We start from the raw sequence: 20,363 nt of genomic DNA, 5'->3' as shown, positions 1-20,363 counted from the left end.
CTCGTCGACCTCCCACCACACTTGGACTTTTGTGTCGCAAGACATCAAAAACCAAGTGTGATGTTGGAGTCTTCATAAAGTGTGTTTCAACACCAAGGATCACCAAAATGCATAGTTGATGTAGCTCCCGAGTTCTTAGGCATCGTACGTCCTTCGTTCTTAATCTCAACCTGAAATAGTTACTGACCAAGAATACCCGAAGGTGTATAATATCCTAAGAACTGGTTCTTGCTTTTATTATAAAGAAAACTTACCAAGATAATCCGGGGTATCTCCCGGCAGTGCTTTGTTTATGGTCACAAGCTCGACCATGGAGACATGTCGCTGCAAGATTAGTACCACAAACACATATGAGATTTGCAATATTTATGATAAATAAAAGCATCCAAAACCAACCTTCTAAACATGTTAGAGGTAAGGCCCAAAAGGTGGTTATGGTTCTCACACAAGGAAGTGATAGTAATCAGACAGAACTCTGAGGATTCTTTATGTGAGCATGAACACTGAGGAACTTTGAAAGAGAAGCTTTCATGCTCATTTGTTGAGTTCTCATCCTCTAGAGTTGATGTCTCAAGCTTGTCCATGGCTTGCAGGTTCTCCTTCTCAAGAGATGCATCGTGCAAGAAAAAGGTTGTTTCTTGACAAATGTCGAGAACAACATTTTGATGGCCAGAGGGACAAGGTTCAGGCTCGATAGGAGGTTGTGATGGTGGTTCTTTGGAGTGCAATTCAAGGGTCTCGCCAGAATCTTCTTGAATGAAATGAAGATCATCCTGCTCTAGAATAGATTCAGGGGACTCATGAAGAAGAACCGCCATTACTTCCTCTATCGGCGTATTATCAGGGAGGATGCCTGTCAAGGTTTTCTCTTAATCGCTATGAGGATCATCCCTGAATTTAGGAGCGCAACCCGGAGCTTGAATTTCTTTGGAATCCGGTGATGGCTCCACGGAGGACTCTTTAGTTAGACCCGAAGATGTTGAAGGCTTGGGTTCAGGCTTGGCTAAAGAAAGTTCCTCCCGTCTTGACACAAATGCCTCTGGATGGGGTTCAACACACTGCCCGACAAAGGAGGTATTTTCCGATATGCGATCGAGAATTTCCTAGCCTTCGGCGGGAGTTTTGTGCATAAATGATCCTCCAGCAGTTATGGCAAGGTAAAATGCAGACTCCCTATCTAAACCCGTTTGAAAATGCTGCAATAGCATGTAATCGGGTATAAACAGGGTTGGTCCAGATTGCACTAAATTAGTGAATCTGGACCAGGCTGCACCAATCGGTTCTTTATTTATCTGCTGGAAACTCAGGATTTCTACACGAAGAGTAGTAATACAAGTTATAGGGAAAAATGCGAGGCAGAAGCTGTCTTGTAATTTATCCTAGTCACCATTTACATACCCAACAGTAGATGTGTACCATTGTTTCACTCTGTCATGAAGAGAGAACGTAAACAATTTCCACCGAACAGTCTCTTGCTTCATGTCTTGAATCTTAAGGCACGAGCAAAACTGCTCGAATTCCCGCAGATGATGGTAGGGGTTTTCCTGGCCTAAACCAGAGAAAGATTTCTCCCTAACCATACTGATGAATTCGGGATGAATTTCATAGCCAGGCGTTAAGATAGGCTCCGATGAAAGAGGGCTCACAGAATTCGCCCCGAGGAGCAGACAACTCGAAGAGAGGTCGCTCCATGGTCGAGAAGGATTAAACAGGAATACTTATCTGGGATAGCAGGGGTGAAGGAAGAAGAAAAAAATAAAAATGATATGAGGATAAACAAGGTTCGGAGATAAACAGCAACCGTTCCCCAGCAACGGTGCCAGAAATGCTTGTTGGTATTTCTTACGATCACAGATAGAATCCGCAAGCACGGGTATACCGATGTAGCATTTCCCTACGGAGTTTTCCAAGGGTATCGAATCCAAGGGAACGTGTGTGATTATCTCTTCCTCTGGTTTATCCAAGGACACAAAGCTAATATCGGAGGGTAGAGAGGATTTCCTAATGAGAAACTATTGATGTAAAAACACGAGGCCTGGGAGATTTGCTTAACTCCAGTGCAGGTTCAAGTGATTGGGATAGATCGGTCGCCATGCCGAGACAGTATAAATCACTTGGATCAAAATATATACTAACAACAAGACTATATATGTTCATAGCATAGCCGATCAAATAGATCTAGCATGTATCGGCTAATACTCCGATACCACTCTATATTAAGATATTAAAGCAAGTAGAATATATCAAACAAAAAGCCTAATATATTTAAATTCAACAGGATCTTAACATGATGGGCAGATTTAACATGTCAATAAAGCATATGAGATAAATGTAGTTAAATCAGATAAGATCGGCTGAAACCCCGATATTACCCTAATAGGCAACCAAAGGCAGGCTAGAGATTGAGATTCTAATCACGACTCATAAGATCAAACTTAACTGATGCAGCTAAAAATATAAAAAGAAGGACAATATCTAGACAATCAAGCCGTTGGATGTTTCATAGGGTGGTAGATATCCTATATAATCTAAGTCAACATCGTTATTTAACCTAATCGGCTGCCTTCTATTGACAGATGTTAGCCGATTGTAGGTTAGATAACGATATTGTCAGAGATTATATAAGATATATGATAACTCGATGAATTACATAAACAAGATTAGAGTGTCATAAAGATGGAAGCACCAATCCCGAGAACGCAAGCCGCCATAACAAGTTTTACCTCTTGTTGAAGATCGAAACCGATGCAGCTCAACCCGAAAGCAAGACCTCGTCGAAACAAAACGAAAGTAAAAGGGTGGCGATGCGCCAAGAATGTATTAAACGTGTGTTAGTTTGATTACTTGCGGCTCGTGGTCTATTTATACCCGAGTTTACAAAATATGTCCATATCGGACATGACTCTTATCTCTAACAAACTCTAAGATACCATAAGTCTTTGAGGCAGACTTTTGCCCAAACATATCTCTAAGGAAATTACACAAAATATCCTAATTAATAGATACAATTGCCTTCTCAGGACTCTATCTATGCGTGGCAATCATCATGAAGCACATCAACCTAACCCGACAACATATGCAATGTCATATTGTCGGATTCGGCTCAATCGGCTAACCCTGTCCGACTCATACCCTGCCGATCTTAGTCATAGCCGATTCGGACTCCAGTCGATCTTTACTCTGTTTCCGAGACGATCTCCATCTCGAACTTGATCTCGATTTCTTCTTCATCTCCGATCCATGGATTACCAAATTTGGTCATTAACACATGCCCCCCAAGTTTGGAATATTGGATAATGTTTCGGATTCGCCATACGCCGACTCCGAGAGAAATCCGCAGTTGCCGTTTTCCGACCGTCACATAGTGCTTTAAATACTAACCGTCGTCTCCGAAAAACTTCACCCCGTTACTTCCGTTTTCACCGCCTAAGCAAACTTCGTCCTCTCTCTCTGGCGATCCCCTCGGTGCACGAAGCGACCCCCAGGCGATTTCCTCTCCGGCCAGATCTCCGCCCGCGGCGATGTCGACCTCCGCCAGCCCATCTGGCGCATCTTCAGCAGAGTACGCAGAGGTAAATTTCCATCGGCTAAATCCTCTCCTTTTGCATCAGATTGGTTTTCCCTCTGTTTATCTTGTTTTCTTCTTCTCTGTTCTTTTCGATTCGTAGCACCTCTCCAATCTGATCGCAGTTCCAAGTTTGTCTCATGAAAACCACTACTTTCTTGGTCCAATCGGCAATCCCGATCCCACTGAGTTTATCATTGGTGAAACCAATAGGATTCCCTTCAGATTAGCCAATCCAAATCTAGGTCATTGGAAGAATACCTTCAAGTCTTGGTCATCCCTTGAAAAAACCTCACCCGAGAAAAGCTGGACCACATGGTACAAATGTGTATCGGCTAGCAAGCAAACACATTGGGATGAGATCGGAATCGACCAAGCACTTGCCCTCACTGTAGCGAATTCAGCTAAGGATGAACCCTTAATGGCTGCCGCCACCTATTTCTGGTCCAATACTATTAATGCCTTTCTGTTCAACCCAATACTATTAATGCCTTTCTGTTCAACCAAGGGCCGATGACACCAACCCTGATAGATATCACCATGATTACTGGTCAGGATGTTACCTCGTCGGCTAACCCTATGAGTTTGAACACCAAGAATCAGTATGACTTCAGGACCAAGAGCATAGGCGGTTGGTTGGCTATGTGGCAGCATATATGGGCCAAGGATCTGTCACTCCTCGAGAGCATGTAGCTTTTTTGCTGATGTGGCTGGAAAAATTTCTTTTCTGTGGATCAAGCTGCGGTCCTACGACCAATTGGCAGTTTGTAGCCGAGGCCTTAGAATCAAAGAGACAACTCCCCTTAGGCAAAATCCTCCTCGGCTATCTGTACCAAACGTTGAACAATGCATCGACAAAAATAGCTGTCGGCTCAGTGGTTGGAGCAGGTGGTCCATGGTGGCTGCTACAGTCTTGGCTAAACCTGATGGTCATGAAATTTGTCAATCGGCCATATGTGACAGAAGCTGAATTCCCAAGACTAGAATCAATCATAGAAGACGATGGAGAAGAACGCACTCATCGCAGATGCACATCTTATGGAGAATATGCATCCACCCCAGCCGATGCAAGAGCAAAACTATCAGCTGAGCTGCTCAAGGACTGGTTCTGCAGCTTTTATGAAGGTTTTCAGAAAGATGCTCGAATTTGGTTCCCCTACGAAGATTCAACACTTCTAGAGCACCCATCGGACTTCAGATTTGAGGACATCAACCATGAGCGATTCCAAAAGTCCAGAGAGATCTTTTCGGCTGCAATCAGCCCATGCATCCTTCCTGTTGGCATTCATCAAGGGAGGAATATTCAAATTTCTTATGAATTCTATCACCCAATGAGCTCTGCCAGGTAGTTTGGGATGGGTCAACTACCAATCGTCTTGTTCTTTGCTGATAAAATTCAATGCCGAGGAGAGATCTCGTCAACCTTGATGATGGATCGGCTGCTGAATATTCAAGGATCTCCTTTGGGCAGCATTGAAAATATAGAGCTGGCAACCTTCAGGAGCAGGGCGTTTGACAGGTGGTGGGGTGAATGGAAGCTGCATCTGTTTCATCAATCGGCTTCTATGTACATGACAGATCTTTTTCCTGATATTATCCCTCAGGTACACCTTGACTTCATTAGTTCTATTTGAACAATTGTCAGCCGATTCATAACTTGACTAATCTTCCCTTTTGTTTTGCAGACAACAGAATCTTCTCCTCCACACCAAAGCAATAGTGGCAGAGATATAGAGTATGCCCCAGGTCTAATTCCAAATGGAGGTGGGCCATCTCCCCCTGTCATCGGCTATCATGCCCCCAAGACTTCAACTCTTCTCCAAGGGCTCATTAGAGAACCAGCCAATGCCGGTAAAAAGAAAAAAACTAGAGCATCGGGTGTAGATCCATCGGCTCCGGCTCCAAAGAAGAAAGCTAAGTCAAAGAAGACCAAGCTGACCGATGATTTGCCTGCCCTAGATCCATCCATTGAGCAAGCTTTGGATGAACAAGAGATCAAAGAGGATGTTGACAAAGCTGCAGTCGAGGTGAGTGATACAGAGAAAACGCCATCGGCTTCACCCAAACAAACCCCTCCAACTCCTTCTGCTCCAGCTCACTTCTCTAGGGTAAATATCTTTCCTTGATTCCCTTTTATAACTATTTTATCCCTAGCCGATTACTTATTAATCATGTCTTTGTAGAAAAAGAGAATTGCTGTGAAGAAGAAATCGGCAACAACAACTCTCAAACCGGCTCCACCAGTAAGTTGTTCTCAATTTCTCACTAGTTGATCATAACCAATCTTATCTAAACACTTATCTCTTTTTGCAGCCTCCTCCTCCTCCTTGTTACCCTGTACAACAATAACCACGTGGCCAAACTCCATCAGCTATAGGGAGTCATCATGTTGAAGAAGAAGAATAACCAGCTGCTCTTGCTATCCAAGTAAGTTTCCTTTTGATACAAGGACTTAGATCGGCTATGTCTATTTGGCTTCTAACTATTCTTAAATTATTCTTGCAGGTTTTAGCCGATCTGTTCTCTTTTGACATCAAGGACTATCTTGATGTCCTTGATGAAGAAACAGAAGTAGATACCACTAGCATGGCTCTAGCTCCCCTGTCTGATGATGTGAAGAAAACACTTGAAGATATTTCTCGTCGGCTAGAGACATCATCACTAGACAGTTTGGTGGTCGACTGTGGATCAATTAGGACTCGGCTACACGAAGTTCAAGCTTTGATTCCTGAAGAACTAGCTGATGTTCTCACTCCAGCTGCTTATCTTGAACAGCATCAATTCAAGCTGGGGAAAGCCAAGCAAAGATTAGCAGAACGCCGAGAACGCAAAGAGATTGAAGCTACCATCCAGGCCAATCGGTAACTTGTGTATGAAGAGAAGTCCAAGCTTGATCAATTATCTGAAGGCCCAATCAAGTCTAATATTGATCGACTTGAAGCTCAAAAGATTGAGCTCTTGGCACAACTCCAAGAATGCAATGCCGAACTGGATTTGGAATGCAAGAAGCTAGACGATCTCCCACAGTCTATCGAAGAACAAAAGACAAGGCTGAAATCGGCAATCAAGAATGTCGCTGATATGACCAAGTCCCTAAAAGTCATCTCTAGAACCGATGCTGAAGATACCCAAGCCATCGAAGAAGTAGAACAAATTAGGCAAAGAGCTATATCGGCTATCCAGCGCTACTTGTCTCAGTGATGTCTTGTGTAATAGACCTTAGGAAATTTTGTAATCGGCTAAGAGACTCTGGCTCTTTATCTAACTCATCTTGATAATCTTTATGCCAATTCAATATAACTCCATACTTTGCTCAAAAAATTTGCAATTTTTGCATATATGTGCCCCCCTAATTTTACAATGACAAAGGCATTGTTAAAATTATAAGTTGAACTAAGGGCGATATAACAATATCGGCCATTGTACATCGGCAAAACACAGCCGATTACAATATGAAAAACAACTAAGGGCGATATAACAATATCGACCATTGTACATCGGCAAACCACAACCGGTTACAATTAAAACAACTAATGGCGATATAACAATATCGGCCATCTGAAGGCGATGCGAATACATCGGCTATCATGTGTCGGCAACACCAGCCGATTGCACCAGGACACCTAAAAGCTGTCTTATGGATATCTTCTTCAGCCATGAAAATCTGATTGTATCCTGCATTTCCATCCATGAAACTCAATATCTTGTGCCCTGAAGCAGCATCAACCAGCTGATCGGCTACTGGCATTGGATACTCATCCTTCGGGGTAGCCTTGTTTAAATCCCTGAAATCAATGCACACCTTAACCTTGCCGTTTTTCTTGATAACGGGAACTATACTAGAAACCCACTCAGCATATCGTCAAGGACAAATAAAACCAGCATCATATAAACGTTTAATCTCAGCCTTGACAGGTTCTAGCATATCGGCTTTGCATCTTCTCGGAGGTTGTTGATGTGGTCTAACCCCTGGTTTGATAGGTAGCCAATGTTCAACAATCGATCGGCCGAGTCCTGGCATCTCATAATACTCCCAAGCAAAGCAATCTCTGAATTCCTTTAAGAGCTCTATCAACTTGGTTCTAAATTTTGGAGATAAGTTCTTACTGATAAATGTCGGCCTTGGTCGATCACCTGGACCTATGTCAATTTCCTCCAAATCATCGGCCGACATGAAACCCTGTCCTTGCTTGTCATCGAGATCATCTACTGTGTCCTTGGTGTAGACGCTTGAACCCTCCACGACGCCCTCAAAATAATAACATGGGCTCTCCATCTTCAATTGGCTGTATATCGTAATCGGACACTTTTAGAAAATCTCCATCCCAAACTTTCCCAGATAAGCAATCGAGACCATCCATCTCCCAATGAGCTAAATCGGCACTGGCAACATTGATTGACCTGTCGGCTGGCACGATTTCAATCTTGTCGCCTTGCCACTGAATCAAGCATTGATGCATGGTTGAAGGAATACAACAATTGGCATGAATCCAATCCCTTTGAAGCAACAAACTGTAAGAACCCTTCCCATCGATCACAAAAAATGTTGTAGCGATAGTCTTGCTGCCGACTGTCAGCTCTACATTCAAAACTCCTTTGGTTTATGATGTATTGCCACCAAAGTCTTTGAGCACCATATTCGTCTTGATGAGATCCTCAGCATTCCTGCCTAGCTTCCTAAATGTAGCATAAGGCATCAAATTCATTGCAGCCCCACCATTGACCATCATCTTAGACATCGGCTTCCCATTGACATAGCCGTTTACATACAACGGCTTAAGATGCCAATTCTCTATCCCTTCTGGCTTCTCAAAGACTGCTTGTTCTGGTGATCAAATCAACTTAGCCGATTCTTCTTCCACTTCATTAACATCGGCTTGTTCGACTCCAAACTCAGCAGGTAACGTGGAAGCCATGTTAACCGATGTAATCACAACACTTTTCCCTTTAGCCAATCTCTTCGCTTCATTGGTTGTAGCTTCATTGGCTGTAGGAACCTGATTCTTAATGCGCCACTCCTGCTTCGGCTTTGTTTTCTTTAGCCGATGGTTGATCTCTTCCTCAACCTCCTGAAAGTGCTCCCTGTTCCTCAACCTTTGAAACCTTTCCTTCTGATTCTTTGTAAAAATACTAGAAGGACACGATTGAGTCTTCTGGTCTTCATTGTCCTCTTGGTCACGATCTTGGTTCACTGGGCCAAATCTTTGATGAACAGGAACTCTTGCTTGCCTTGGCCGATTGCTTCTATTATACAATCAGCTTGAACTTTCTGCAATATTGCTGCACCTAGGATAGTCTTCAATAGATGGCAACCTCATACCTTCATTCCAGCAAAACCTAAAGAACTCACAACCCCAATGAGGATCAAAACCGCCATCATTTTCTTCATAATACCTCTCCTGCTGCTAGCCGAATTCACCTAAAAACCTCTAGCCCTTCCTCCATCGGCTGTTCGAGCAGCTGTGTGCACCATATTGGGAAAAGGATTACTATCGACCTTCATTGGCTTCTTGGAGTTATCAAACATGATTTTGCCTCCCTCAATAGCCGCCTGGATCTGCTGCTTGAAGACTTTACAATCATTGGTAGAGTGAGACCCAGAATTATGCCACTTGCAATACCTCCTCTTGCCTAGCTCCTCAGCCGATGAGATTGTATGACCAGCAGGAAGTTGAATCTATTTCTCTCGAAGTAGCAAATCAAAGATCTTATCAGCCTTGGTGATATCAAAGTCATACCTCTCTTTTTTTTCCAGAACTCTTCACCCATTGGCATGGTATAACCTTCTTGTCTCTAACCCATTCGGCTGCTGCTACCTCGGAATCATCATCATCATCATCATCCGATCCATATATGTAAGGACAAACATGATTAACCTTTTTAAAGTTCTTCCTGGCTTCTGCAAACCTCTGTTCATGCAAGGTTACCTTCTGTGCAAGGTGTGACAAACTATCAAAGTCCTGGGATGAGAACTTCTCCCTAATCGGAGCTATCATACCCTAAAAAGCCAAATCGGCTAACTAGGCATCGGTCAAGCTCAAGCTGTAGCACTTGTTCCTCATCTCCGGAAACCTTTGGATGTAGTCTTGCACAGGCTCATCATGTCTTTGCCTAATCGCTGTTAAATCAGACAATTTCATCTCATGAATCCCACTATAAAAATAGCTATGAAAGTGCTTCTCCAAATCGGCCCAACTGTTAATTGATCCACATGGCAAAGAAGAAAACCAAGTATAAGCCGATCCAGACAAAGACAATGGAAACAACCTAACCCTTAGGGAATCCACAGCCGATGCTTCCCGACACTGAGCTAAAAATCGGCTAACGTGTTCATAGGTTGAAACGCTATCCTGTCCTGAGAATTTTGAAAAATCTGGAACCTTGAATCGGTAAGGCAATGGAACCCTCTCAAACCATTCAGGGTATGGATGCCGATACAAGTTTCCAGCATCCTTCGGCTTAAGCCCAAACTGCTCTCTCATCACATCTGCAATCATATCGGCCCATGGTCGTTGCTGAGGTACCCCCTGTGCTTGTTGTGGCACTGGCTCGAATTGATTTTACTGAGGAGCGAACTAAGGTTGCGCCGATCCTCCTTGCTGATATTGAACTTGCGGTGACGGAGGCTGATACTGATAATTCAAGTTGCCCCCTTGATAATTCTGAATGTTTGGTTGTATATTGCGCACCAAATGTTCGGGAATAACTTGAGGTATCACCGTTTGATCTGGTTGGACATTATGAACCAAATGCTCTAGGACAACTTGACTCGCAACATGTTGCCTTAGCTGATTGTTAGGAGTTCCGAACCCAGCCGATGCATTCATCAAACCTTGCTGCTGAATCAGCTGAACTACCTATTGCCTCGGTGGCGTTTGCTGAATTGGCTGCACAACCTGCTGCCTTGGTGGCGTTTGCTGAATCGGCTGTTGCTGGATTGGGTTAACAGTAGGCTGAGCCGGTAAGAATAGAGCTGTAACTTGGTCTTAAGTTAGCCGATTCACATTTTGTCCACTATGTTGTGGTTGCTCTCTCACCAACAACCGAGGATTAATTAGTTGACCTGGTGCCGATGATGGTGCGGCAGGTGCAAGAGCTGATACTGGTGCTGTCGGCTGAGCCGATGGCACATTAGGAGCAATTGGCTGAGCAGCTGGCTGGCTATTAGTGATCAATGGCTGATAATTCGGGGAAACATCTCCTGGTAAATAAACCGGTCCTGTAGCTTAATACTCAGCTATTGAACCATCAACCATCGACTTCACTATGTTTGACAAAGTATTGACTAACACCCCAGATTGATTAATCAAAGCATGTTGCACGGCATAGTCGATCCGATCTTGGAAGTTGTTAAATTGCAGTTGTGCGTGTTACCATCTTGGTTAAGATTCTCACCTTGAAATCCCTGAGAACCATCACATTGAGCCCCTTGAGAACCATCACCTTTGTCACCCGAGCCATCTGCAGCACCTTTATCACCTGGCTGAGCTATACCATCTGACACTTGTTGCACTTCTCCATCCTTGGAAGAGCTTGTCCCAGGAACATCAGCAACTAGTTTCATCTTGTACCTCAGAACAATTGTTCCTTGGCGAGTCTCCATGTATGAGTTCAAAAATTGGCTCTGTGTCTGCTGCATCATTGCCTCAAGATCCTTCTTCTGTTCGGGTGTCAACTTGTCCAAAGTGATGGGCACGATGTTGCTCTCATTAACTTCGGACCCAACAAGCTTAGGGATCCTAGATTTGGGAGGACCCTCTTTGCCAGCTAAGGACGGCGATGCCGGTGGTTTCTCAGCCATGAGAGAACGCTGTTGTGATTCTGACTTCTAATCGGTCCTACCGGGCGTGCCAAAAGCGTGTTGATGTAAAAACACGAGGCCTAGGAGATCTGCTTAACTCCAGTGCAGGTCCAAAACATGCCTTTGGGTGTGTAAGCGTGCCAGTTGATTTGATCCTGCAATCAACAAGAAACAAAGACAAAGAAACCGCGGTTAAATCCATAAACAATAACCGATTGGCTAGGTGCCGATGACATATCATTTATCTTGGAGCCGATGTCATATATGCATCGATCGACAGTCATTAATAAATAAGAAAGGACTAAATCTACTCGATCGGCTATGGATATTGACAACATATAATCCTTATGTCGATATATACTTAAATCAAGTGATTGGGATAAATCGGTCACCATGCCGAGACAGTATAAATCACTTAGATTGAAATATATACTAACAACAAGACTATATACGTTCATAGCATAGCCGATCAGATAGATCTAGCATGTATCGGCTAATACTCCGATATCACTCTATATTAAGATATTAAAGCAAGTAGAATATATCAAACAAAAAGCCTAATATATTTAAATGCAACAAGATCTAAACATAAAGGGTAGATTTAACGTGTCAATAAAGTATATGAGATAAATGTAGTTAAATCAGATAAGATCGGCTGAAACCCCGATACTACCCTAATCGGCAACCAAAGGTAGGCTAGAGATTGAGATTCTAATCACGACTCATAAGATCAAACTCAACTGATGCAGCTATAAGTATGAAAAGATGGACAATATCTAGACAATCAAGCCGTTAGATGTTTCATAGGGTGGTATATATCCTATATAATCTAAGTCAACATGGGTATTTAACCTAATCGGCTGGCTTCCATTGACAGATGTTAGCCGATTGTAGGTTAGATAACGATATTGTCGGAGATTATATAAGATATATGATAACTTGATGAATTATATAAAAAAGATTAGAGTGTCATAAAGATGGAAGCACTAATCCCGAGAACACAAACCGCCATAACAAGTTTTACCTCTTGTTGAAGATCGAAACCGATGTAGCTCAACCCGAAAGAAAGAGCTCGTCGAAACAAAACGAAAGTAAAAGGGTGGCGATGCGCCGACATTGTATTGAACGTGTGTTAGTTTAATTACATGGAGCTCGGGGTCTATTTATACCCGAGATTACAAAATATGTCCATATCGGGCACGACTCTTATCTCTAACAAACTCTAAGATACCATAAGTCTTTGCGGCAGACATTTGCCCAAACATATCTCTATGCAAATTACACAAAATATCCTAATTAATAGATACAACTGCCTTCTCAGGACTCTGTCCATGCGTGGCAATCATCATGAAGCACATCAATCTAACCCGACAACATATGCAATGTCATATTGTTGGATTCGGCTCAATCGGCTAACCCTGTCCGACTCGTACCCTGCCGATCTTAGCCATAGCCGATTCGGACTGCAGCCGATCTTTACTCTGTTTCCAGGATGATCTCCATCTCGAACTCAATCTCGATTTCTTCTTCATCTTCGATCCTTGGATTATCAAATTTGGTCGTTAACAGAAACAATGTCTAGGGAAAGCTTAACTTTAATGCTAACGCAATACTTCAGGCACTAGCAACTCACTGTTCCTAGATGTCGCTCTACTACGTACCCGGATAGGGAGTACTTAAGTACTCTTGAGGGCTGTCACCACCTCTACACCCACCTCAAACGTAATGTGGGATACGCAGCAACCACTGGAGATTAATTACCTAGACACCGCATCTACGCAATTAATGACTACCCTAGTGCCGATCAAACTCTAAAGCAATCACTATAAATAAATAGACTATAGTGAACAATGATCTCGTATGCTAATTAGGAACTAACCAAGAAGTAATTCTCACTAAGCAAATCTTAATTACTCAAAATGATATTTCTATTAAAGCAGAGTAATTAATAAGATATAAAAGTAGGAGGAGATTACCGACAACTCCGGGATTCCTCCGATTCCTTCTACCTACTCTCTCCCTATTCTAATATACAATGAAGTACACTAGAGCCTCTTGTAATTCAGCTCATGCTTTGGTGTGTGTGAATGAGGGAGAGGAGAGGGGTATTTATAGTGTGGAGCATGATTGGGAGTGTTGAGATGCTAGGAATATTCTCCATAGAATCCAAAGAGCATCTTCCTTCTCCTCTTGCCATGTGTCCTCTCTATGACGGTTTCCACCGGTAGAAACGGCCACAACCGTCATTGGGATGAGGAGTACAACCGTCATACCAAATATGGGCTGGACTGGGCTAGCTGTGGGTTCGGCCGAACCCTGGTTGGCTCCCCTGGCCCACATCCTTCTTCAGGATGCTGACATGTGGGCCCCAATTCATGATAGTCCATGTTTTGGCTCTAAATGGTTGCACATTTTATATGTTGTAGGTCAAAACCATGTGAGTCCATCAGCGCAGAATATATTTCCATTCTTTATGCTCATTCTCTCCCAACTTTGGTGGTTGTTCACCTCCATACAAATATACACCAATACTCGTGGAAATTGTTAGAAATAAATCCTACCACTATGTTGGATGTTTCACATTTATGGTTTTATGCAGGTATTGACGGCGTTATTTTGGCACTTAACAGCCATCAACATTTAGATTGCTAGAAAAAATCCCAAACCTCTCTCTCACCCTTACCATCCTCGTGCAGTGTTAAAATCCATTAAACATTTTATAAACACCTCTAAGCTACTATATGACATACTTAAATTAAAGAAAATCTTAGAAATTTCAGAAAAACTATTATATACTAAAAGTTCATGAAACATCCTACCAATACTGCTAAGACCATCTATTATTATTTAAATCGGTGGATCCATTATTTTTATTTTAGAATGTTACATCGATTTTTTTTAAAAAAAGCACACATTTGGAACCTCCCTGTCACGTACGTACCAAAATTAAAACTAAATTATTTTTAGATTATAAAATAACACAAATAGACCTCTACCTATTAGGTCTAGCAGCACCCTCGCTTTGTAACTCTAAACATCCTACGAATGCTTCTAAGCTGCTACGTGGTCCTATTAAATTAAAGAAAATACTAGAAAATCTTAGAAAATACCAAAGCATTCCCCTATTAGATTTGTTAGTTTTTTCAATAGGAAAAAAAACAAACCTCTCTGCCTCCCTCCCCACCCCCGTGTGGCATTAAAATCCATTAAATATCTTATAAATGCTTCTAAGCTGCTATATGACATTCTTAAATTAGAGAAAAATCTTAGAAATTTTGGAAAAAAAAAACATCCAACCATCGGATTTGACATAAATCGATGGACTCATTATTTTCAATTGATTGACACATTATTTTAGGTCATTAGCTCTTTTTTTTAAAAAAAAAGAGAACACCCTAAACCTCCTTCCCTCCCTCCTTCTTTGCGGCATGCGCTGTTAAAAGTCCATTACACATCTTATAAATGCTCTTAAGATGTTACGTCATTCTCTTAAATTAGTGAAAGTCCTTATAAAATTCTAACAAGAAAACAAAATATCCGACCATCAGTTTGGATATTTTAGGTTTTTAGATTAATCATTTAGACAAACATCCCAAACATCCCTCCCTCTCTGTCCATGTACAGCGTACGCCATTCTTTTCTTTTTGTTTTTTAATCTCATTGACAGTTAAAATTAAAATTGTTTATATGGAAAAAAACCACAAATGAACCTCCATCGATTACTTATAACCCGTTAGGCATCTAACGACTTACTACCAACTTAATTAATTTGTCTTAACATGCATATGAGGGCTACGTACATACCTATACAAGTTGACATTGATACTTTCAAAGTAATCTTTTTAGAGATAAATAAATATTTTTAAGAAAGATGATCATAGTGTCTAAATTACTCATGTGGTCTATGAAGTCACTAATCATAGCAGGTATTCATCTAGCAATATAGACAACAGGTTCAAAATAAAGCTGTGGTTGGTTGAACATCATACCGATAAGCGTGTGGGTTGCACCTAGGAATCTTAACATGTTGAAAATTAAGCTGTGATTGGTTGAACATCATACCGATAAGCATATGGGTTGCACCTAGGAATCTTAACAGTGGAACAACCTTGCAGTGGCCTTAGCAATAAATCATCAGTTCCATATAGGAATTAAGGACCATGTCTATTTTTTTATTTATTTTTGTTAAACTTGCTACAGTACATTGTAAAGTCTTGACGTAGAACAATTTAGAAACATGTATTTATTATAAGACAATCCACTTTAGAGATGATTCAGTAAATACATTATGACCATTACATCAATATTTCATGAGAGAAAATTTAGAACATATGCCTTTACCCCATGCCAGGTTATATGCACTTATATTTTCGTCCCAAATTGCAAAGATCATATTATTTCAAGGATGATTCATAGAATGAAAATATCATAATAAAATTTCATTTACATTATATAAGAAGGTGCCCGCGCACATGCGCGGGCTACCTTACTAGTTAATTTGAAAAGTTACTCTGAGGCTAACCGTATATTTTGACACCAGTTCTCTAGTTAGTCCCAATCTAAAGGTTAAATTTGTTTCAACCCTAGCCTGCGTTCTGTAAAGAAAAATAAACACCATCGATAATCTCATAAATCAAATACCACCCAAATTTACGGGTTTGCTTGGAAAAAAGAAAGGACTAAATTTAGGATTTGGTTGGGGAAAATGAAATCCTAAATTTGGTTGAACACGGACATGCATACTCCACCCATTCATAAAAATCAAACATTGGATGTGACATAGCGTAGTACAATGAATCTAAACAGGAATTTGTTTAGATTCGTTGTACTAGGTTACATCCCGTCCAATTCTAGGTTTGTTTGTTTTTTTTTTTGATAAATGGAGGAGCAATCAGCAGAAGATTATAGAAAAAGAAAGAGAAAGAGAGAAAGAGAGAAGCGCAGTCTGGAAGTCGCAGAGGCTGGCTAGTGTAAGGAATGGAGAATAGGAGATGATGGAAGCTGGCCATGCGACACGCATCCGACTCGGCCACCGAAACTGTGCAGTATATGTTTGATCAAATTTCTTTGAATTCGAATTCTAGAATAAAATAATAAATTTCATATAAGTGGCACCTAATTTCTCGAGCTATGCGATGAAAATTATGTGAAAAGAGCACCAAAATGTTATAGAAAAAAAGAGAAAAGAAATGAACTGATGTGTTGGGCCAACATGAGCACTATCCATGAAACCCATTAGGCCCAGTAATGAGGAAAATATCTCCTATCTTACACTTCAAACCCTCCCCAAAACCATTAAAAAAAGGTAAACTGTATTGTTAGTTCCTAAATTGTTCATATGTGTTATTCAGGTTCCTGAACTTACATTTTGAAGTACTCGATATATCATTTCAGTTCTAAATTACCACAACCCCTTCGAAAGCCTACGTGATGCCACATGAACATTATGGTTCAAACTTTTCCTTTTTTTCCCATGTGATGCCACATGATGCCACATGAACATTATGCCACATGAAAAAGAAGGTGGAGAAAAAAAGATAAAAAAAGACAAGTCAACGCCAGTATGGTATGCCATGTGAGTGCCACTTAGGATCTTGAATGGATCGTGGCAATTTGAAACTCTCTCTTTTTACCACACGAATAGGAATGAAGAAGAAAAAAGGTGGAGAAAAAGGATAAAGAAGATGAGTCAACATCTGTATGGGCATGCCATGTGAGCGCCACTTAGGGTCTCGAAGGGATCGTGGCAATTTGGAACAAAAATGATATACTTTCACAATTTCAAAGACTTAAAAATTTATTTTGAGTTAGGGACATGGATAACACAGACGAATAAGTTTAGGGGCAAACAGTGTAGTCTACTTTAAAAAACAAAAACATGCCCTCTCTGGCTGTTGCACACTACAATTTGATCAAAACAGTCAAAAGGCAAGGCCTTAAATTACATTGGTGGTACACAAACTTGTTATGTAGGTGCAATTTAGTACATAAACTTATAAAATGCAAATTATGGTGCATGAACTTTTCTAGTACTCTAGTGTGTATAAGTCAAGTCTAAAATGATATATTATGACTAATCATGCTAATATAGAGTTTGATTAGGATGTCACGCGCATAATTAAGGACATGAGAGATGTCTTATGTGTAAATAACCTTTATATATAGTTTATTTATTTATTTATTTTGTTTTTATCCATTATTTTGTATACATTGCATCTTCCTTTTATATTTTAGGGGAAAGTCCATTTTACAACCCCCGAACTTTCGTGTCTCCAACTATTAATATTAAACACCTAAAAAAACTATTAGTACTAGACACTTTACCCCTAAAGTGGTTTTAAGGTGGTTTTTCATGCACATGGACGCTATGTGGGATGCCACCTGTATTAGTAGTCCACGCAGCCCTTGAGGGTTAAATGGGCCAAACCCATATGTGAATAATTTGCCTTTTGTCATTGGTATCGACAGGAGTATAGATGGCCAAATGGACCGCCCGGTCGCACATAACCAGGCAAGGGCCCGAGATCAGTCGGGTCGGCACGGCCCAACCTACACGCCGAGCTGGGCTGGGCCCGCCCACGGGCTGCACCAACGGCCTAGGCACGGCCCAATAAGACTCGGGCCGTGAAGGGCCGACCCGAAGGCACAAAAGTCCACCGTGCTTCTCCTTGGAATAACTCTATTTTGCCTCCCTCACCTCTTTGGGCTGTCTTAAATGGTTGGAATAAGTCTATTTTGCCTCCCTAATCATTGGTCCGTGCCATGCTAGCTGGGCCATCATGCCAAGGCAGAGGCTGTTGGTATTTCTTAATGTTTACAGGTAAAATCCGCAAGCGCACCGATATACTGATGTAGCACTTCACCCAGGAGTATTCCAAGGATACGGAATCAAAGGGAACGTGAATGATTATCTCCTTCTCTGTTTCTTCCAAGGATGATAAATGTTGGCAATGGGTAGAGAGGATTTTCTAGTGAGATACGTGGTCAGGTGGAAAGCTTAAGTTTAATCCTATCGTAATACTTCAGGCACTAGCTTACTCGCTGCTACCAGGATGCGCTCTACTCCATACCCGGACAGTGAGGACTGCGGTGATCTTGAGGGTTGTCACCACCTCTACACCAACCTCTAATTAATTGTGGGATACGCAACAATTACAGGTACCCAAATATTATAGACACCACGTCTATAATATCGAATACTACTCTAGCATTAGCCAAACACTAAGGTAACACTATTACTAGTGACAGTAATCGAGTACGCTAATAGGAACTAACCAAGAATTTTACCACACAAGATAAATCTCAATTACTTAAATAAAGTTTTCTCAATCATTGGAAAGTAATTGCTAAGGTACAAAAGAAATGATAGTGTTACCGACAACTCTGGAACTGCTTCAACTCTTTCTTCCTCACTCTCTTTTCCTTATTCTAAGTATGCTATAAAGCATACAAAGAGCCTCTTATAATTCAGCTCAAGTTAGTGCGTTTAGAATGAAGGATGAGGAGGGGTATTTATAGGTGGAGCTTTCTTGGAAGACCGGAGATCTTCCATGGCATGCAAAGAGCACATTTCTTCTCCTCATGCCATCTGTCCTCTCCATGGTAGTTTCTACCGGTAGAACTGCTCTCAACCGCCACAGCAAGTCGGCTACAACTGACATGTGAAAGATTGGGCTAGTTGGGCAATCTGCTGGGTCAGGCGACCCTGATGGGCCCATCTAGCCCAATCCTTCTTCCTGGACACTTTCATGTGGGTCCCCTCTTGTGTCTTCATGGATTTGGCCCATTTAATTATGATCTTATTGGGTTTGTGGGCTCAAGACTCCATGGACTTGGATATGGAAGTTATATTTCCATACTTCATGTATATTTTCTCTTACCCCCGGGGGGTGGGGGGTTAAAACTTTTTTCTCTGTACACTCAACATAACTTATCCTATGTTTGATTAAGTATATGATTTTTTTTAAATAAGCAGTAGCTCTGCAATTTCAATTGATAGGAGAGAAAAAAATCAGAAATACATAGCATTACCATATGCCGAGGAAACCATGAATGAAATGAAGGTCTAATCTTCCTAGAAGAATCGGAGCCAATAGCCAAAAACATGAACCCATGTTCATTTTACTGATCTACAAAGCCATTTTACTGATTGAGCATATGCATAATATCCCACTCAGAGTGCAACTTAGATAAATTAGCTATAGAGTTTTTTTTTTGACTTAATTTTTGCTTGCACTGGCTAGATAATAGTTTGTCAATCGAAACGAGCAATTTATAAGTTCATATACTAAATTGCACTTACCTAACAAGTTCGCGTATCGGCAGTGCAATTTACTCTTAATTAATTTCTAGTTATTTATCGATTGATTTGATTCTTTTTTTGCAATCAAATATACTGAATATGGCAGATATGGTTCTATTTATATGCCTCTCTTGTTATTTTTTTTACAGATTATAGGGTTAGAGTTTATCATTTGGGGGTAGAAACTGTATGCAATGACATATTTTATGTAATGCTACCAATGTTGTATTGTACATCTCCTCATTTGATGCAATGCCACCATTAACCTGACCAATAAATGATGGCAATATAAGCAATAAATGAGAAGTGATAAAAATGCAATTGGACTCACAAAAGATGGTATTGAAAAAATATATATATATATATCTGCCAGCTTCAATGTCCTGCATATATAGCCCACAACTAAAATTAAACATCCCAATTTGCAACAGAAAACTATAAAATAATCAGATAATGTATTACTCTATCTCCCTGATTAGAGTGTGGCAAGAATAAGGTTCAAATTTGACCTGGCCCCCTCTTCCTAATTGACATGAACTACTTGTGTAATTGACTTTGTTTAGTAGCTTTCATAAAAAAATTAACTACTGTTATGTCAGTTTTATACCGCTTAAGAAATTTATATACTGCTATAAGTATAAAGAAGTAGTGACCAAACCCCTCCTTTCTCTTCAAGCTCACTTTTCTTGTGATGT

The sequence above is a fragment of the Oryza sativa genome, chromosome 12 (assembly GCF_034140825.1).
Source record: "Oryza sativa Japonica Group chromosome 12, ASM3414082v1".
NCBI lineage: Eukaryota > Viridiplantae > Streptophyta > Magnoliopsida > Poales > Poaceae > Oryza > Oryza sativa.
The sequence above is the reverse complement of the archived record's forward strand: the minus strand, read 5'-3'. Positions refer to the sequence as shown.